This window comes from Rhinolophus sinicus, linkage group LG02, assembly GCF_036562045.2.
Source record: "Rhinolophus sinicus isolate RSC01 linkage group LG02, ASM3656204v1, whole genome shotgun sequence".
Taxonomy (NCBI): domain Eukaryota; kingdom Metazoa; phylum Chordata; class Mammalia; order Chiroptera; family Rhinolophidae; genus Rhinolophus; species Rhinolophus sinicus.
In genome coordinates this window covers 64,179,512-64,198,831 of record NC_133752.1, presented here as the reverse complement: position 1 = coordinate 64,198,831, position 19,320 = coordinate 64,179,512, and the positions used below count along the sequence as shown (strand labels likewise).

At 33.5% G+C, this 19,320-nt stretch overlaps 1 pseudogene; it reads left to right on the top strand.

The window, feature by feature from the left end:
• The first annotated feature begins 10,444 nt into the window (after positions 1-10,444).
• Positions 10,445-10,522, top strand: LOC141570330 (U4 spliceosomal RNA; annotated as a pseudogene).
• The last annotated feature ends 8,798 nt before the right edge of the window (positions 10,523-19,320 follow it).

The following is a 19,320-nucleotide window of genomic DNA, read 5'->3' as shown; positions in this document are numbered from 1 at the left end:
GGTCATATGGTAATTCTAGTCGTAATTTTTTGAGGAACCTCCACACTGCCATCCATAATGGCTGCAACAGTCTGCATTCCCAGCATTAGTGTCTGAGGGTTCCTTTTTCTCCACAGCTTCTCCAACACTTGTTACTAGTTGTCTTGTTGATGATAGCCACTCTGACTGGGGTGAGGTGATATCTCATTGTGGTTTTTATTTGCATTTCTCTGATTATTTCTGATGCTGAATATTTTTTCATATGTCTATTTGCCATTCGTAGGTCCTCTTTGGAGAAATGTCTCTTCAGGTCCTCTGCCCATTTTTCAATTGGGTTGTTTGTTTTTTGTTGTTGTTGAGTTTCATGAGTTCCTTGTATATTTTGGATATTAGCCCCTTATCGGAGGCACTGTTTGCAAAAATCTTCTCCCATTCAGTTGGTTGCCTCTTTATTTTGTCCATGGTTTCTTTTGCTGTGCAGAAGCTTTTAAGTTTCATATAGTCCCATTCGTTTATTTTAGCTTTTACTTCCATTGCCTTTGGAGTCAAATTCATAAAATGCTCTTTGAACCCAAGGTCCATAAGTTTAGTACCTATGTTTTCTTCTATGCAGTTTATTGTGTCAGGTCTTATGCTTAAGTCTTTGATCCATTTTGAATTAATTTTGGTACATGGTGACAGATAGCAGTCCAGTTTCATTCTTTTGCACATGGCTATCCAATTCTCCCAGCACCATTTATTGAAGAGGCTGTCTTTTTTCCATTGTATGTTTTTAGCTTCTTCGTCAAAAATTATCTGTCCATATTTATGTGGTTTTATTTCTGGGTTTCCAATTCTATTCCATTGTTCTATGTGTCTGTTTTTCTGCCAATCCCATGCTGTTTTGATTATTATAGCCCTGTAGTACAAGCTAAAGTCAGGGAGTGTGATATCTCCAGTATTATTCTTTTTCCTTAACATTGCTTTGGCTATTTAGGTCTTTTGTGGTTCCAAACAAATCTGATGATTTTTTATTCCATTTCTTTAAAAAAATGCCATTGGGATTTTGATGGGGATTACATTAAATCTGTAGATTGCTTTGGGTAATATGGCCATTTTAACTATGTTGATTCTTCCAATCCATGAGCACGGAATGTCTTTCCATTTCTTTCTGTCTTCTTCAATTTCTTTCAAAAATGTCTTATAGTTTTCAGCATATAGGTCTTTCACATCCTTGGTTAAGTTTATTCCTAGGTATTTTATTCTTTTCGCTGCAATTGCAAAAGGAATTGTTTTTTGTATTTCTTTTTCTGAGATTTTATTGTTAGTATATAGGAATGCAATGGACTTTGGTACGTTGATTTTGTAGCTGGCAACTTTACTGTATTCGTTGATTGTTTCTAATAGCTCTTTGGTGGAGTCTTTAGGGTTTTCTATATATAGCATCATGTCATCTTCAAAGAATGACAATTAAGTTCTTCATTCCCAATTTGGATGCCTTTTACTTCTTTCTCTTGCCTAATTGCTCTGGCAAGGACTTCCAACACTATGTTGAAAAGCAGAGGTGAAAGGGGACAGTCCTGTCATGTTCCTGAACGTAGAGCAAAGGGCTTCAGTTTTTCACCATTAATTATGAGATTAGCTGAGGGTTTGTCATATATGGCCTTTATTATGTTAAGGTATTACCTTTCTATACCTATTTTACTAAGTGTTTTAATCATAAATGGATGTCATATCTTGTCAAATGCTTTTTCTGCATCAATTGATATAATCACATGATTTTTGTCCTTTATTTTGTTTATGTGATGTATCACATTGATGGATTTGCGGATGTTGAACCATCCTTGTGCCCCGGGGATGAACCCCACTTGGTCGTGATGAATAATCTTTTTAATGCATTGTTGTATTCGATTTGCTAGAATTTTGTTTAGGATTTTTGCGTCTGTATTCATCAGAGATATTGGTCTATAATTTTCTTGTTTTGTGTTGTCCTTACCAGGTTTTGGTAGCACGGTAATGTTGGCCTCATAAAACGAATTAGGGAGTACTGTATCTTCTTCAATTTTTTGGAAGAGTTTGAGCAGGATTGGTATTAGATCCTCTTTGAAGATTTGGTAGAATTCACTAGTGAAGGCATCTGGTCCAGGACTTTTGCTTTTGGGAAGGTTTTGGATGAGTGATTCAATTTCATTACTGGTGATCAGTCTGTTTAGATTTTTTAGTTCTCCATGGTTCAGCCTAGGAAGGCTATATGTTTCTAAGAACTTGTCCATTTCTTCTAGGTTATTGAATTTGGTGGCATATAGTCCTTCATAGCATTGTTGGATGATCCTTTGTATTTCTGTGGCATCCGTGATAACTTCCCCTTTTTCATTTCTGATTTTGTTAATTAGTGTCTTCTCTCTTTTTATCTTAGTGAGTCTAGCCAAGGGTTTGTCAATTTTGTTAATCTTTTCAAAGAACCAGCTCTTTGTCACATTAATTTTTCTATTGTCTTTTTGTTCTCTATTTCATTTAGTTCTGCTCTGATTTTTGTCATTTCCTTTCTTCTGCTGACATTGGGTTTCATTTGTTCTTCTCTTTCTAGTTCTTTAAGGTGCAATGTGAAGTTATTTATTTGAGATTTTCTTGTTTCTTGAGATAGGCCTGTAATGATATAAATTTCCCTCTTAAAACTGCTTTCGCTGCATCCCCAAAATCTTGGTAGGATGTATTTTCATTGTCATTTGTTTCTATGTATCTTTTGATCGCTCCTCTAATTTCTTCTTTGACCCGGTCGTTCTTTAAAAGTCTGTTGTTTATTCTCCATGTATTTGTGCTTTCTCCTGCTTTCTTTTTGCATTTGATATCCAATTTCAAAGTCTTGTGATCAGAGATTATGCTTGGTATGATTTCAATCGTCTTATATTTGCTGAGGCTGATTTTATGTCCCAATATATGTTCTACCCTTGAGAATGTTTCATGTACACTAGAAAAAAAAAAATGTATAGCCTGATGTTTTAGGATGAAGTGCTCTATATATGTCAATTATGTCCATTTCATCTAATGTGTCACTTAGGTTATTTCGTTATTTATTTTCTGTTTGGATGATCTATCCATAGCTGTCAATGATGTATTTAAGTCCCCTAGTTTAATTGTGTTTTGGTCAGTTTCTCCCTTTAGTTCTGTTGGTCGTGGCTTGGCATATTTTGGTGCTCCCTGATTGGGGGCATAAATATTGATGACTGTTATGTTTTCTTGTTGTATAGTCCCCTTTACCATTATGAAATGTCCATCATTGTCTCTTGTTACACTTTTCACACTGAAGTCTGTTTCATCTGATACCAGTGTGGCTACACCTTATTTTCTCTGGATACAATTTGCTTGGAGTGTCAATTTCCACCCTTTCACTTTGAGTCTATGCTTGTCCTTGTAGCTGAGATGTGTCTCTTGGAGACAGCATATGGTTGGGTTTAGTTTTTTTTATCCAATCTGCTACTCTGTCCCTTTTTATTGGTGAGTTCAGTCCATTTACATTTAGGGTGATTATTGATATGTGAGGATTTCCTGTCATTCTAGCTTTAGTTTTCTGGTAAAGCTGTGTCTACAGTTTTTCTTTGCCTTTTTGTTGTTGTGTGTTATTTCTGTGTGGTGGTATTCTATGATGTTTCCCTCTGTTTCTTCTTTTATTACAGTATATATTTCAGTTCTGGATTTTGTTTGTTTGTTTGTTTTTGAGTGGTTACCCTTAAGTTTATATAAAACAAAGTTTGATATGTAGAGTATTCCATTTTCTTGAGCACGCTTACTTTCTCCATTCCCATATTCTGGTTCAGGCCTTTACTCTGCCCCTTTTTATGTTTTGGTTGCCACAAATTGTCCCTTTTGATGGTGATCAAATAGCCTCCTTTAGTATTTCTTGTAGTGCAGGTTGTGTATTAGAAAATTCCCTCAGCTTCTGTATGTCTGGAAAAGTCTTCATTCCTCCTTCATATCTAAAGGATATCTTTGCTGGATATATTATTCTTGGCTCATAATTTCTGTCTTTCGATAGTTTGAATATTTGGTTCCACTCGCTCCTGGCTTGTAGAGTTTGTGCTGAAAGATCTGATGATATTCTAATGGGCTTTCCTTTGTAGGTTACCATCTTCTTTTCCCTGGCTGCCTTGAGGATTCTTTCTGTGTCGTTGATTTTAGACAGCTTCAATACAATGTGCCTTGGAGAAGGCCTGTTGGGATTGAGGTAATTAGGTGTTCTATTTGCTTCTTGGATTCGAGGATCCAGTTCTGTCCACAAGTTTGGGAAGTTCTCATCAACAATTTGTTTGAATATATTCTCTGTTCCTTTCTCTCTTTCTTCTCCTTCTGGTATGCCCATTATTCTTATATTGCTCTTTCTGATGGAGTCAGAAAGTTCTTGTAGAGTTCTTTCATTTCTTTTAAGTCTCAAGTCTCTTTCTTCTTCCATCTGTGTCATTTCCAGGTTTCTATCTTCGATGTCATTGATTCTTTCCTCCATCTGGTCAACTCTACTACCTAAGCTGGCTATTTCATTCTCAATTTCTTCTATTGAGTTCTTAATCTCCAGAAATTCTATTTGGTTCTTTTTTTAAAATTTCAATCTCTTTCGTAAAATGCTCATGTTGTTCTTTGATTGTGTGTCTGAGTTCATTAAACTGCCTTTCTGTGTTTACTTGCATCTCATTGAGTTTTTTCATAACTTCAATCTTGAATTCTCTGTCATTTCAGTCACATATTTCCATATCTTTAAGTTCCTTTTCTGGAGACTTTTCACTTTCTTTCCAAGCTGTCTTGTTGCCTTGGTTATTCATGGCAATTAATGATTTATTCATGGCAGTTAATTATTTCTCTTCCTAGACATCTACAGGAGTGGCTTCTGCAACAGGTTGATAGAAAGCGGTCTTTCTTTTGTTTTCCAGTACTTGTTGGTAGAATGTTTTATTTTCTCTCCCACACTGTAGTGCTATGTTTTCTCAGCATTATTCCAGCTTCTCACACAATGGGGGGATTCCCTGGGAGATGGGCTTCCCCTCTGTTAATATTTCACCTGGGTCACAGGGCACTGTGTCCATGTGCATATGTGGAGAGCTTTTGAAGTTCCAAAGCTCTTCCTGCACCAGATTTAGAGCCCGTATGTTTCAGTAGTTCCGTTTACTCCTGCAAGGATCTGCCCAGATAGGTGGGGCCTGGGGCAGGGTGAGTTGTGAGAGGTGGCCCAGAGCAATGGCGGTGACCACCACCACAGCCGGTCCTGCTTCCACAGCTCCCTCCCCTTTGCCTGAACTAGTTGGGCTGCGAATCTGTGTCTGCAGTCTACAGTTCTCATAACAGCAAATACTCTGTTCTTTTGATCTGACACTGCTACTGTTCCACTTCTAGCACTGGGCAGGTCATGGAGGGGCGAGCTCTGGGAGGGTAGGGAGGGGGCGGCTAGTCTCAGTGCCTAAGTCTTCCGTTCTCTGCTTGGCAGTGAGGGCTTAAACCACCATTTTCAGCCTTCTTCCCTCAGTCTTTGCTCCGAGGTCTCTGCCCTGAGCGTTGGGTTCAGCCGTGTTATATGCTATCCCCTCAGCCCTGTGGGCCATAAGCAGAGCCCTAGCAGTCCTAGTTCTTCCCTCTCCCGCAGCTGCGGTAGTTCCGGGATCCAGCGAGCTCGGAGCACTTGGCTAGGTCTGTGTCCTGAGCCTACGCGGCTCCGTCTCCGCGCACTTCTCCCTTCCCTCCTCCCTTGCTTGCACCTTTAGTTGAATTCAGTAGTGGGCCTCTTCATCTTGCCTGTCTGCTGTGCAGGGAGTCATTTGTGGAGTTATAGTTGTTCAATTAGTTGTAAATTCCAGGGAAGATTTCCAGAGGCTCAAATCACACCACCATTTTGATGACGTCCAAAATTTTAATACTCAAAAACTCAACATGTAATACTTTCTTGTCATACTTTCTTGACGTCTTTATAAACGTCAATTGCTATATAAAATATTAAACACTATTAATGAACGTTTTGTTCATTGTGACCTGAAAGTCCACTGTCTATTTTGCACTTTGCATCATTTCTCTGTGTGTTATTTTATAACATCATACCTTGGTTGTTTGTAAAATATTTGTTCACTGCATTATGGAAATCTTCTAAATGTTGATACAGTTCATTGCATAAATCAAATATCAAAATATCACCTTCCTTAACATTATCTCTGATCTTATCAGAAAATTATTTGCCTATTGGGGACTTTTAAGTTCATGAGAATGGATAAACATTATCCGAAATTCAAATTCAATTTTTTGCTTAAATTCTTGGCACCATACTTGTCCCTTGTTTTTCTGTATATGGCAGTATCACTGGGTTCATTTTCAAGAAGAGATCTGCCAAACATCCAAGTCTGAATACTCATAGTTTGTGTGTCAGATATACTTTCCAATAACAGTGGTGTCTGTTTTTGGCTTAAATAAACACACTAGTACACAAATGTTCATACAGGTTTACTGTGAGACTACCATTGTACTTCATGATATAGCAGAAATACTTTATGTGTACTTATATCATTGCACAGAAAATGTGAAAGTTGTGTACTCAAGGGTTGATATTTTTGAAAATCAAAATATTTACTGCTTTCTCAATATTTTTAATTGAGCTTTAACTTTTTCTTCATTGTAAGCACATGGTATTGAAGAATGCATGATTACTGTTACAGTTTTGAGTCACTGCTTTAATTCGTGCTAATATCTCACCAGTTTTACTCATTTCTTCTTTTTTCACTATCATTGTAATTTCAACACATTGAAGTGACAAATGATGTCTTAGATTTATTATGAGATAATTTTGATCTTATCTACCTTTTGAAAGCATCTCAGGAATTCCTAGGAGTCCTGAACCACTCTTTGATGGAGTAGAGTAGGAAAACAGAAAAATAGACAGCTAAATCATCTTTTTATTCTGAAAACCAGTATTGAAGGCTTTGAGGGTAATTGGGGTATGTAAGGGGAAAAGACATGTGGTTTGGATTTTCTGTTTGTCTATGCAATAAGAGAACCAGTTCTATATATTCCTGGAATTTGAAATTTCAACAGGAAAAAAACTGCTTACTGAGCAGACTGAATTCTTTCTGAAATATTTTCTTCATCATCTTCCACAGTAGGAATCATTCTAACAGTAAATAGAGACTCAGCTAACCTGTATCCAAAAAAAGGTAAATTGCTGTTTTTCCTCCTCGGAGCTCTCTGGAGTTATTATTTCTGACTGCTGTATCTTGTAAATCTAAATGCAAATATCTCAACAAGCATTTATCTGAGAGACATTAAGGTACTAAATGAGCAATGAGTGAAATTACATTGTTTATGTACTTCAATGTTGTTTTACTGTAAGAACAGTATTCATACATGCCAGTATGCTCAGGAAGTCTGGTTTATGACAGATTATGGCATATCTATTAAGATCATTCCCTTGCATTCTCAAAGGTGTCCCAAAGTGCATGGTCACCTTACCTATAAGAGACCCTCTCTGAATATTTCACATATGCCCACGGATTTTGCCATCATGTGGGAAGTTAATTTCAGTAGAATTTATGATAGACCAATACAATAATTACAAATAATATCAGAAATATAGTTTCTGAGATAAATGGCACATAAACCAGATGCATTTCTTTTAATATTGAGTAGTTGTCTAAATAAATTAAACCTGGCATCATTGTTGATAGTAAGAACCTGCACAATCAATCTGGAAAATTTTAGAGACAAGGGAGTGATTCAGTGGGCATATATATTGAATTAGCAGAACAGAGCAGAACATATATTGTTCAGCTATTGCTGTAATAATGTTGTGAAACAAACCATCCCAATATTTAGTGGTTCACAATAAGTACTTATTTCTCTTGCACAGACTGTGAGTCAGCAGGTTACTTCTGCTCTAATCTGCAGATTAACTCAGCTTGTTTACAGGGTAAAGATTGGATCAGACATTTCCACCTGTTTCTCATTTTTCTTTAACTTGTGGTGACTTGGGGCATATTCTTCTCAAGACTTATGGCAGGAGTCCAAGAACCAAGTCAAATCAAACAAATGCAGTTTAATCTTACAGTGTAATACACCCACTAAGCTTTACTGGCCAAGCAAGTCACATGAGCAAGCCTTACGTTCTTGGGCAGGGAAATATATGTTGTCCATAGTGGGGTGGTACTGCAAAATTACATGACAAAGGCTATGCATACATCCTCAGTGCAGCAGAGTGAAGAATCTAGAATTCTCCCATTTACCCCAAAATAAATTAGGAGAATTAGGGAGTACAGTTACTTGTTTTGTCCCACAAGAATTGAGGTTTGCAAGTTCCAAAAGGACATGGCACCAAGGGCTGAGGAAAAGCATCCATAGCCCTCTGTTATGGGTTGAATTGTGTCCCCCAAAATATATGTTGAAGTCCTAATCCCTGACCTGGAAATGTGATTTTATTTGGAAATAGCATCTTTATAAATGTAATCAAGTTAAGATGAAGTCATTAGGGTGAGACCTAATCCAATGTGGTAAATGTACTTATGTAAAGTAGAAAATGTCATGTGGAGGCAGAGATACACAAGGGGGAATGCCATGTGATGACAGAGGCAGAGATTGAAATGCTGCAGAGGCAAGCCAAGGAATGCTGAGGATTTTTGCCAATTACCAGAAGCTAGGAAGAAGTAAGGGAGGATTTTCCCTGCAGGTTTCAGAGGGAGCATGACCTCGTCAATATCTTGATTTTGGACATCAAAACTCCAGAAATGTGAGACAATAAATTTCCGTTGTTTTAAGCCATTATCTTTGTGCTAATTTGTTACAGTATTCCTAGGAAAATAATATACCCTGTAAAAACCAGCTACCCTGAAATAGTCTGATGAAGCGATAAATATATTGTACAGGCCTGGAGACAATGGACCTATGGTGCTGCTCAGATAAAATAAAGAAACAATTCTGGACCTTGAAGAACTTCCAGTAAGTCCCAGATAAGCAGCAATGGGTTAAGAAGCCTGGCATGGAAAAAGGCTCCTTGAACTGAAAAGGTCTCCTCGGCCCTGACTGTAACATGGTATTACTGGTACCTGAAGTGACTAAAATTTGTGGCAGATTAGCAAAAGTGATGAATAGACTTCACATCTGTGACGTAGCAACCTTACACTAAATTCCAGTGCATCTGGTGACAATAATTATTAAAAGTGCTACAAGATGCATTAATGAAAATTTCCCAAGTCCTGTCTTCCCTTCTTCCTCTCAGTAATTGCAAGTTTGAGAAAGGGATTATGGATAACTGGCATTTCTTCATGCTCAAATTTTTAGAGAGAATTTTTTTTTGACAGGTTTTATCTTTTCTGTCCTCCTTTGTTTGTATTTATCTGATAATGGGTACAGGGATGACTTTTACATTTATATTGTTTCTACTGATTTGCACAGAGACTCATTAGTAACCTCATCTTTAACTCTTAGGTTTAGAGTTTTTCCTATACATTCATGCTACTTTTCTGAATGGCAGGTGAATGATAGTACCACTTACAAAATTTCTTCCTCAGATAATGTTATTCAGAAAACTATTTCCTCAGGAGACCTTTCAGAAATGATATTCTAATCATAGCAGAAAATATTGAGAAAAATATATCGATAAGGATAACACAATGCTCTTAGGCTGCCATGTTGGTTCAGGATTGAAAGACTTAATCTGCAATCAAGAGGCAGTGGCTTTTCAGATTTAATGTTCACATTTAAATGAATATACTACTAAATAATAGTAACTTAGATTATATTACTTTTCAAATTCTTTTCTTATTCCTATTGTCAGTATAGTTTAATAGTGTTCATAACTGAAATGTTTAAAATTTAAAGAAAAGGAGAATGCAAACAACATCTGTTTTTTTGTTTTTTTTTTAAAAAAACAGAAAACCAGATGTCAGTTACAAATGAATTACAGGCAGTTTCTTTTGCAGAGACATTATCCCCTTAAATTCAACCCACTTCATCTTTTAATTTTGGGGAAAAATTGACCAATGATTGACAAAAAACATCCCCTGCATTATCTTATTTGATGCTTACAAAAATCCTGAGGAAAGTGAAAATAATAATATCCCTAATTTTAGAGGATAAATTAAGGTGAAAAATGTCTAGGACACTGCCAGGATCACATAGGCAGCTGGTGACAGGAATAAGATTAGAATTCCTGTTTTATTCATTCACTTCTCAGCCATTTATTCAATGGAAGTATTTAATAAGGAGGACTACTACTATGTTCCTATCCTGTTTGTAATGACTTCTATTTTGATTGAGATGGATATTTTGTTGAGGGGTGTGGATTGTTATAAATGAAACTTGTCAAATGCAAAGAGTGGTTTTCATTGAAAATATGTCAAATTAGAAAATAAGAGTGAGAATGCAAGAGAGTTTAAGGATAAGAGAGAGGGGGAGGGGTCAGGAGAGAGAGGGAGGGAGGGTGGGGTAGAGAGAGAGAGAGAGAGAGAGAGAGAGTCCAAAGAAGATACAGGAGTTTGCGCAGTGGCAGTATAGTAGCCAATGAGGTTTATCTGATGCGCGATTATTGCTAATTGAAGATAAGATATATGAGATGATTTCTTAAGTACTATTGGGGAAAAGTGAAACTCTCCTGCATCAAGAACCAATAATCATTACCCCTTCATTACTACCCAATTGAAAGGATATAAATCCTGAGCAATCCTCTTCCAAATGGAACAGCAGCACACACCCCTTCATCGCAGAACCCTGTATAGAGTTATCTTTTGTTGTCAACTCCTTTACCTTTGAATTACTAAAACTACTATGCCAAGAATCATTATATACTGGGGATGCCAAAAAAATTGTATACACATTTTAAGAGATGTTAGCTTAAACTGTGTATACATTTTTTTGGCACCCTCTGTGTGTGTGTATATACATACACACACACACACACACACACACACACATATATATATATATACATATATACATTATATATATCTTCATATATATGTATCTTTATATATATATATATGATCTTTATATATATATATATATATATATATATATATATATGATGCCTTGTTCTTTATTCTTTAATTTCTGCCTCTCCTCTCTGTCTTTGTCTGTATGTCTGTCTGTCTCTCTTAGTTTGTGTGGATGTTTGCTGAACAGTTACTAAGAAAAAAGAAAAAAACACCTTGTACGAAGCCTGTTTGACACATCTCTTACCTTCTGTTTTTTCTGCATCCTTATTTGTGGATATTTTATATTGATCTATCTTCCAGTTCACTTCCGCTTTTTTGGTTATGTCTAATCAAATGTGAAAATATCCCATTCAGCTATTAATTTAGCTAAAATATATTTTATTTTTCAGTTGCTTATGGTTTACAATTTCGAATTCTCTGTTGAAATTCTCAATGTATTTTAACTCTATGAACATATTCAGTATAGTTATTTTTAGAACTTTTTAAAAATAAATGTATTATCTCAGTCATTGTGGGACTGTTTTTAATGTCTTTTTAAAAAAAATAATTTTCTTGTCCAATTACTTTTAATTAAAAGCCAGTCATTTTATATAAAAGTCAGAGCTTTCTACTGAAGAGTTACATTTGCTTCTCAGAAGTAACCAGGGGAAACAGACACACTACTTTCTAATTTCAATGATTGGCATCATTTGAAGCTTGCCTCTTGTCTCTATTAATAGATTAGTCTCTAGAAGGGACTACATCTATTTTTTCCCATTCTTTTGGATCCAAACCCAGTGAGGATGTGTGGGTGGTAAGGTATCAGAAGTCCTTACATATTGACAAACCCTGGACACAAATTTACTGCCCACCTTATTACACTATATAAATAGATGCTCTTTTTTCCTTTTCTAATCAAGACTTTTATAATATAATTTAAAAATGCATCACAAATAATGAAACGAGGGAAATTAAAATATCGTTCCTCTAAATTTGGTTAAGATAACTGGTTAGATTATTTTAATACATTATTCAGTTATAGTCAATACATACAATATTATATTAGTTTCAAGTGTATAACTTAATAATTAGACATTTATATATTTTTAGGAGTGAGGTACTCATAAGTCTAGTACCCATCTGAAACCATACATAGATTTTACAGTATCATTGACTATATTCGCTGTGCTACACTTTAAATCCCCGTGACTATTTTTTTTTAATTAAAATTGATTGGGGTGACAATAGTTAATAAAACTGCAAAGGTTTCAAGTATACAGTTCTGTAATATATCATCTATATATCACATTGTGTGTTTACTATCCAGAGTCAGTTCTCCTTCCATCACCATATATTTGACCTCTTTTACCCTCATCTATCACCCCTCTCCCCCCTTACCCTCTGGTAACCACTAAACTATTGTTTGTTTCTATGAGTTTTTGTTTCTTTATTTGTTTGCTCAAACTCTTGAAGTTACGCTTTCTATAATTCACATATCCCCTAGTGGATAAATAGTAAAAAATGCTAAGTTCCTCTCTGCATTTGTTTATTCTTCTGAATCATGATCCTATATATTATTTATTTATTTATTTATTATTTATTTATTTATTTATTTTTTATAAAACCTCCCTGAAGCTTTCAAGAAGACAAATTTTCTTTTATTCGTATTTTCTAGTTGTCTCAGTAGGAGGGTTGGTACAAATTACCCTGTCTGCCTTAGTAACGTAAAACTCTTTCTTATTGTTTCAAATCTCCCTTTATCAATGATTCATTGAAAACTCAAATACAAGGTTTTATGAGTGCAACTTATACTAAATAAGACTACTGTATTGATATTAATATTCTTCTGAAGTACGTACTTTTAGAAAGTAATGCATTGTTGCTTTGAATATAGAAAGAGTGCAATTTGGTGACAGCTCTGTGTATTTGTGTAGAGTTTTGGGTAGAGGTAATGAATATGTGTTCTGTGACAGTGGACAATTAATATGTACCATCAGTTGACTGCATTGTTTTTTATTTGAAGAATAACCTCCACTCATTGTGCTTTGTGAACTTAAACATTTTATCTCACTTAACACTTATATGAAAGAATACTCAAACATATTATATAGAAATAGTTACTTTATTGTTATTCCACAGTACAGTACTTTGTTTTTAACAGTTTATTTTCAAATTTATTTTTAAGCATTTGTCTCATTCTGTTTAAATTAAATAAAAATTTGTCTTAAGATAATGAAATATGTCTTATCCATCTTTATGTCCACATTGCTTAGCAGAACCTTATTTGAAGTTTGTTAAATTAATAAATGAATAATGAGTGGATACATAAGAAGACTAAGATGGTGTGTTAATTGCTGTAATCTCATGAGTAGACTTCCAAAATCAAAATAATACATACATTTCTCCTCTGAATGTCTGTTTTATTATTTATCAAAACTTGCTTCCATCTATTTCTGGTTATACGTACAAATGATAAACATTTCTGTTCAACAATTTTTTGAGAAAGGCTTTGTTCCCAAACATATATCATGGAAATATTAGAAGCATTTTTTTTCTGTTCTCTGTTAGAATAATGTTCTTGTTTTGATTAGAAATCTTAATATAAAGAAAAATCTCACACAGGAAAAATGGAAGTCTAGGAATAACATACACATACTTTATCCAGTATATATTTTTGTGTATTTGTTAAAAGCATAGGTTTTGAAATCAGACAAATATGGGTTCATATTTTAGTGTTGTAAATTCCTTTGAAGCAGTTATCTAACTAAGTAGATCTACCTTTTCTTATCTGCGAAAAGGGATTAATAATAGTGCCTAACACATATGGTTGTTGTCAGGATGACAGTTCATATACATTCTTAGTAGAGCTCCTGGCATAATGTAAGCAATATATGTATATATATGTGTGTGTGTGTGTGTGTGTGTGTGTGTGTATATATATATATATATATATATATATATATTTAAGCAAGCTAAATTTTTAATATACATTAAATATATTATACATAATATTATATATAAAGCAAGCTAAAATTTTAATATGTATGTTAAATATATTATATATAATATATAAGGTAAGCAATATATATTATTAAGCAAACATATATATATGTGTATATATATATATATATATATAATTTAGCTTGCTTAATTTTCAAGTCTATTTCTTAATATGTTCCCATTCTGGGTTTGAAAATCTACTGAAATACTCATATGTGAGAGGTACAGTTGATTTAAGGCAACATTACTGTTCTGTCTTTGTTCTTGTGCTCTCAATTTACACTAATACTAGCCAAGATCATAAACGTTATCGTGATATTCATCAATCGGCTATCGATATTTTATTGTGGTTAGAAAGTATTTGTATTAAATTATGTCAGCTGCTCATTGACCCTAAATTATCAAAGTTCTTCACTCTGGAGTTTAAAAAGTACTATGAGATCAGAATGAGTGGAAATTTGTCTTGTAAAGTGTCATATTTCCATCCAAGTGTAATAAAATTAAATACTAATTCATTCCTTCTCTTATGTATTTTTTAGCAATTTTTTTAGAGATTATTATTCAAGTTATATGAGAAACATCAATTTGGCAAATATGGAGACACCACCCTTGTACTTAAGGAACCACATTTCCATTTAACATAGTATAAACACATTGATATGTTTTTAGAGAAAACATTTATCCAGTTTCTATTGCTATAGTAAATATAAAAATATCTTTCTGTATTACAAAAGGTGGTTTCTCTATTCTAAACCAGTGGGTATTTGAATATCACTTGATATTCTTTAAATAGTGCCAGTAGTGCAGTTTGATATCACCTATCTAAAGAAGAAAGGTATTGCATTTGGAAGGTGTATGCAATCTTAAATGGAGGGTTATGAGACCTGACAATTAAGTTCGTGAACCCATCTTAGAAAAAGTGTTACATATGTCATTGCTGAATGTCACTATGGTCACCTTTGAAGTACTCCCCTTGGGAAGCTATGTACCTAGTCCACCCTTCAAAGTAATTTTGGAGCTCTTTTTCTAGAATGGCCATCAGAACTATTGTATTACCCTTGATATCCAAAATGTCATCACAATATCTTCCTTTCAATATTTCCTTTATCTTTGGATAAAGAAAAAAGGCATTGGGGGCCAGATCAGGTGAGTAGGAAGGCCGTTCCAATCCAGTTATTTGTTTGCTGGCTAAAAATTCCTTCAGAGACCCTGCCATGTGAGCTGGTACATTGTCGTGATGCAAGAGAAATTAATTTTTGGAGAAAAGTTCAGGTCGTCTAACTTCTTCACACAGACTTTTGAGAACTTCCAAACAGTAAACTTGGTTAACTGTTTGTCCAGTTGATACACATTCTTAATGAATGATCCCTCTGATGTCACAAAAGGTTAGCAACAGTGTAGTAACAAGTTTGCAAACCTAACTGTCAGAACTTCCTATAATAGAACCTACCTACTGTGTCAATTTATTAAGTCAATTGTTGATACATTTTATAGGTGATGGCTCATTCAGTCAGGGCCATCTAAGAAGCACAACTTTTCAAAATTACACATTTGATATGTAGAAAAAGTTAAGGTAGAGAACTGACAACATCTGTTCTAAAAATTCCTGGCTAAAATCTTATCTTTCATGCTTTGTAGTGTGTGACTCCAGAAATTCATTTATGCATGTGGGCACTTGAATATGCTTAAACATGTTTCCAACTTCAGGGAAAAAAAAAAAAAAAAAATTGTCCCTGCCAGACAGTATTCTTTTAGAGAAAGGGTGGTTTCACTTTGGGGAAAAAATATTTTATGTTTTTCAAGTTTCATAACAAATGTTTGTCTTAACTTGGTATGCAATTAATTATATTGCTCTTTTTTTTTCAATTGGGTGCTTGTAATATGCACATTATAGAAGCTTACCAGATAGTATAATCCAAAATGTTATTGATCTTCTCTCAAAACCTGACTAACATTATAACTGAGGTTCATGGAGAGATATGCATACTTTGGTTGTTAGATAGTGTTTGTAAAAAAAAAACAAGATTAAAATTTTATGATCAGAAATATGGAATTCAAACAGATGAAATTATGTATAGAAAGAAAGAGGAAAGCCATAAAGATATGTCTAATGTGTCTAAATGTAGACATTTAAATGATTAATACTCTTATTAAATATTTTTATGTCACTAGACAGCAAAAATAAGTCACAAATAAACAAAATGCAAACTTATGACAAGGAGAGTCAATATTGATAACAGAACAAGAATTCCTTCCAATTGGTAAGAAATAAATTAAACTAAGAGGAAAGCACATAATTGATAAAGGTATATTTCAAAATGAGTGAAATCATTTTAGCATTAAAATATACAAAAATTTATTCAATCTCACTACACGTCAAGAAAATGGAAATTAAAACATAATGTAATGTAGTTTGAACCAATAGTGTTAGAGGGAAATAACACAGTAACATTTATCACTGATGATGCTGCAGGCAGAGGTATGTACTTTCAGGTACTTCCAATGGGAATGTAAATTGCTATAACCTTTCTCGAAAGCAGTTTGCCAAGGTTAAGGTTCTAACTCCCATGACAAGATTTTGTCACTCTTTCCCCTCCAATGGCAAAAGTAGGTGGGTTAAAAATCTTTATACAGATGTTTATTTGTGTTATAAACTCCAGAATTTTTAGTAGTATTTCCCAACTTCAATTGTCTCCACTATAAATAATTTTTTAAAAGCTTTATATATGCACACATTTTCACCCAGAAATTCTACTTGGTGGATGTTAATTTCTAAAAACAAACAAAGTATGTATGTTTATAAATTCACACTCTCGCACACATATGTAAATTGTTTATGGAAGCAAAAATCAAAATGTCTATGTTATATCTATCTACTGAGAAATTATATATATGCATGTATATACGTGTTTGTGTGTATATTCATAAATAGTATAACACTTGTAGAGATGTCAAGGACAAATTTAAAAATATTAAATCTCTCTGTAAGTAATTTATTTAAATATATCTTGATTATGCTCACATCTATATACATATGTATGTATATGATAGAGATTACATAAATAAATTAACCTATTATGTGTATATTACTGGATGTCCTTTTTAGTTGACTGATGGATACACCTCTTTGTTTATTACATGTTATTTTTTAATTACATGTATGCATAACTTTTATGCTATAAGAAAAAATAGTGTAATTTGAAAGATGTCAACAATTTAAAAACAAATCTCTATTCATTAATCTATATGTTACCCTCATATACACACACGTATACACATATTGATAAAACACATGGATGCATGTGTATCTATAAAAGTTCATGATAATTCTGATTACTAAAAAGTACTTTATGTATTTTTTGCATATTAATTTAATCAACGGATCTGTCTCTATTCTAATCAAATAAGTTAACAAGATGATGTACATATATATTTTTACATATACACATAACCAATGTGTATGGTATGTGAGTTGCATCCATTAGATACACACACACGCATAAATATGTATATATATATATATATATATATATAAAATAAAAATATATAAGCAAACTACTTATATATTGGTAGACATTGGTGATAGTGACTTCTGGGAAGGGACTGAAAGTGTTTCAGGGAAAAATTGTCATATTTTTCTGTATGTCATAATTAGTACTTGTAACAACAAGAATGTATTGTATCATTTGAGAATTGATTAACAAAAAAAGAGAAAAATGGAAATTAAATAATTTAAATTTTTAACAGGTGTTTCATTAAGAGAGTTTGAGTTTAGATTTATCTCAGGCCATAAGTTCAAGTCCCAGAGCTCAAAGAAAGGCACTGCAATCATCCCAGGACTTTCTAGTTATGTCTGGAGACATATGAAAGATGCTGAACATGAACTCATTTATATAATTGCTTTGACCAGTACACATTTTTTCAGCTTGAAATGAATCAAGCATGAATAAAATTACAATCTCAAAGCTGATGCAACTTAAGTAGAGGAGGATGAGAGATCAGAAAAGTCCAGCCAGAAACTCTGGTGAACTGTATTCCACATTAACAAAACACAGCTAAATCAGGAACTCAAGGCAGCAATTCATCATAAGACAAATCAGTTAATAATAACGATAGTTACCAATATTTACTCAGTGCTTACTAGGGCTGGGGACTGCATTAAAAACTTTTCAGTAATTAAACCATTTATTTAGTGCTTAGATTATCTTCTGATGTAAGTACTATTTCTAATCTAATTTTGAATATGAGTGTATTGAGGGAAAAAATTTAGATGATTGCTCTAAGTTTACACAACAAGTAGGTATGGCTGAAATTCAAAGTCAGTGTGATGACTGGTCTTATGTCACACTCACAACAGCCATGTTTTAAAGTTCGATTCAGAGTATTTAGATATATATTTCATTTTATTTATATTTTCCATATTGTGAATTGTGTACTTTGAGTTTTTCTTTGAAATTATACTTCATTTTTTTCCTCTAAAATGTATTCTGGAAATTATAATTAAAGTATACATTGATGTTTAAAATCAGCAAAATATTATAGAAAAAAATGTTTCTACCATTTTTCTCAGGGGAAAAAAAAAGGAATAGACCTAATACCTAAATATACATAATTAAATGAAAATTTAATTCTCATTAAGTTTGTGTTAACTATCTACTTCGCATTTATTTTTCTTTTCCTTGCAGAAGGAATGCTATCATTATATTTGTTGTATTTTGGTGTTTTAATACATGTCTTCACTATGTATTATTACTGACACCTACCTTCCAATAAATGGTCTATATTATCCTCAGTATAAATAAATCATAGCCCTTTAAAGAACTTGTTACTGAATACATTATCATCCCAAACAGATTTTGGTATTGTGTTAACATATACAGAGGGTGAAAAAAAAAAAAATTATATATATATATATATAAAGAAAGGAAAAAAGCTGTATTGAAATTGTAATACTCACTATATACCAATAACAAAAGATGAATACAAGTCATGTGTATACATTTTTTTGGCACCCCTGGTATAAGCACCCATTTTCCTTTTCATATTGAAAAGATAGAGCATCTTCATAGCTAATTCAATTGCATCTGGGCAGATTGACTAAAATTAAAAGTCATTCTGGTTCAGTTTTTTTTGGGTTAAACCTATTTGATACAAAGTAGAATTTGTGGTATTCTTTTAGCTACAGTTTTGGATTAACTTCTGGCTACTGAAATATAAATGGATCTAATAATTCATAGTTTTTTTTAAGGTATAGCAAAATATGAAATTGACCACTTTATGGGATGTAAGGGCAAAGGTCCAGAGGTCAACATTAAATGATCATAATTAGATTTCAGTCATTCATTCAAAGCATAAAATCGTGATTACAGATTTGTAAACAGTTTTTAAAGAGTTTTATTGTTTGAGACTTGGGTAATTAATTCATATGTATCACTGT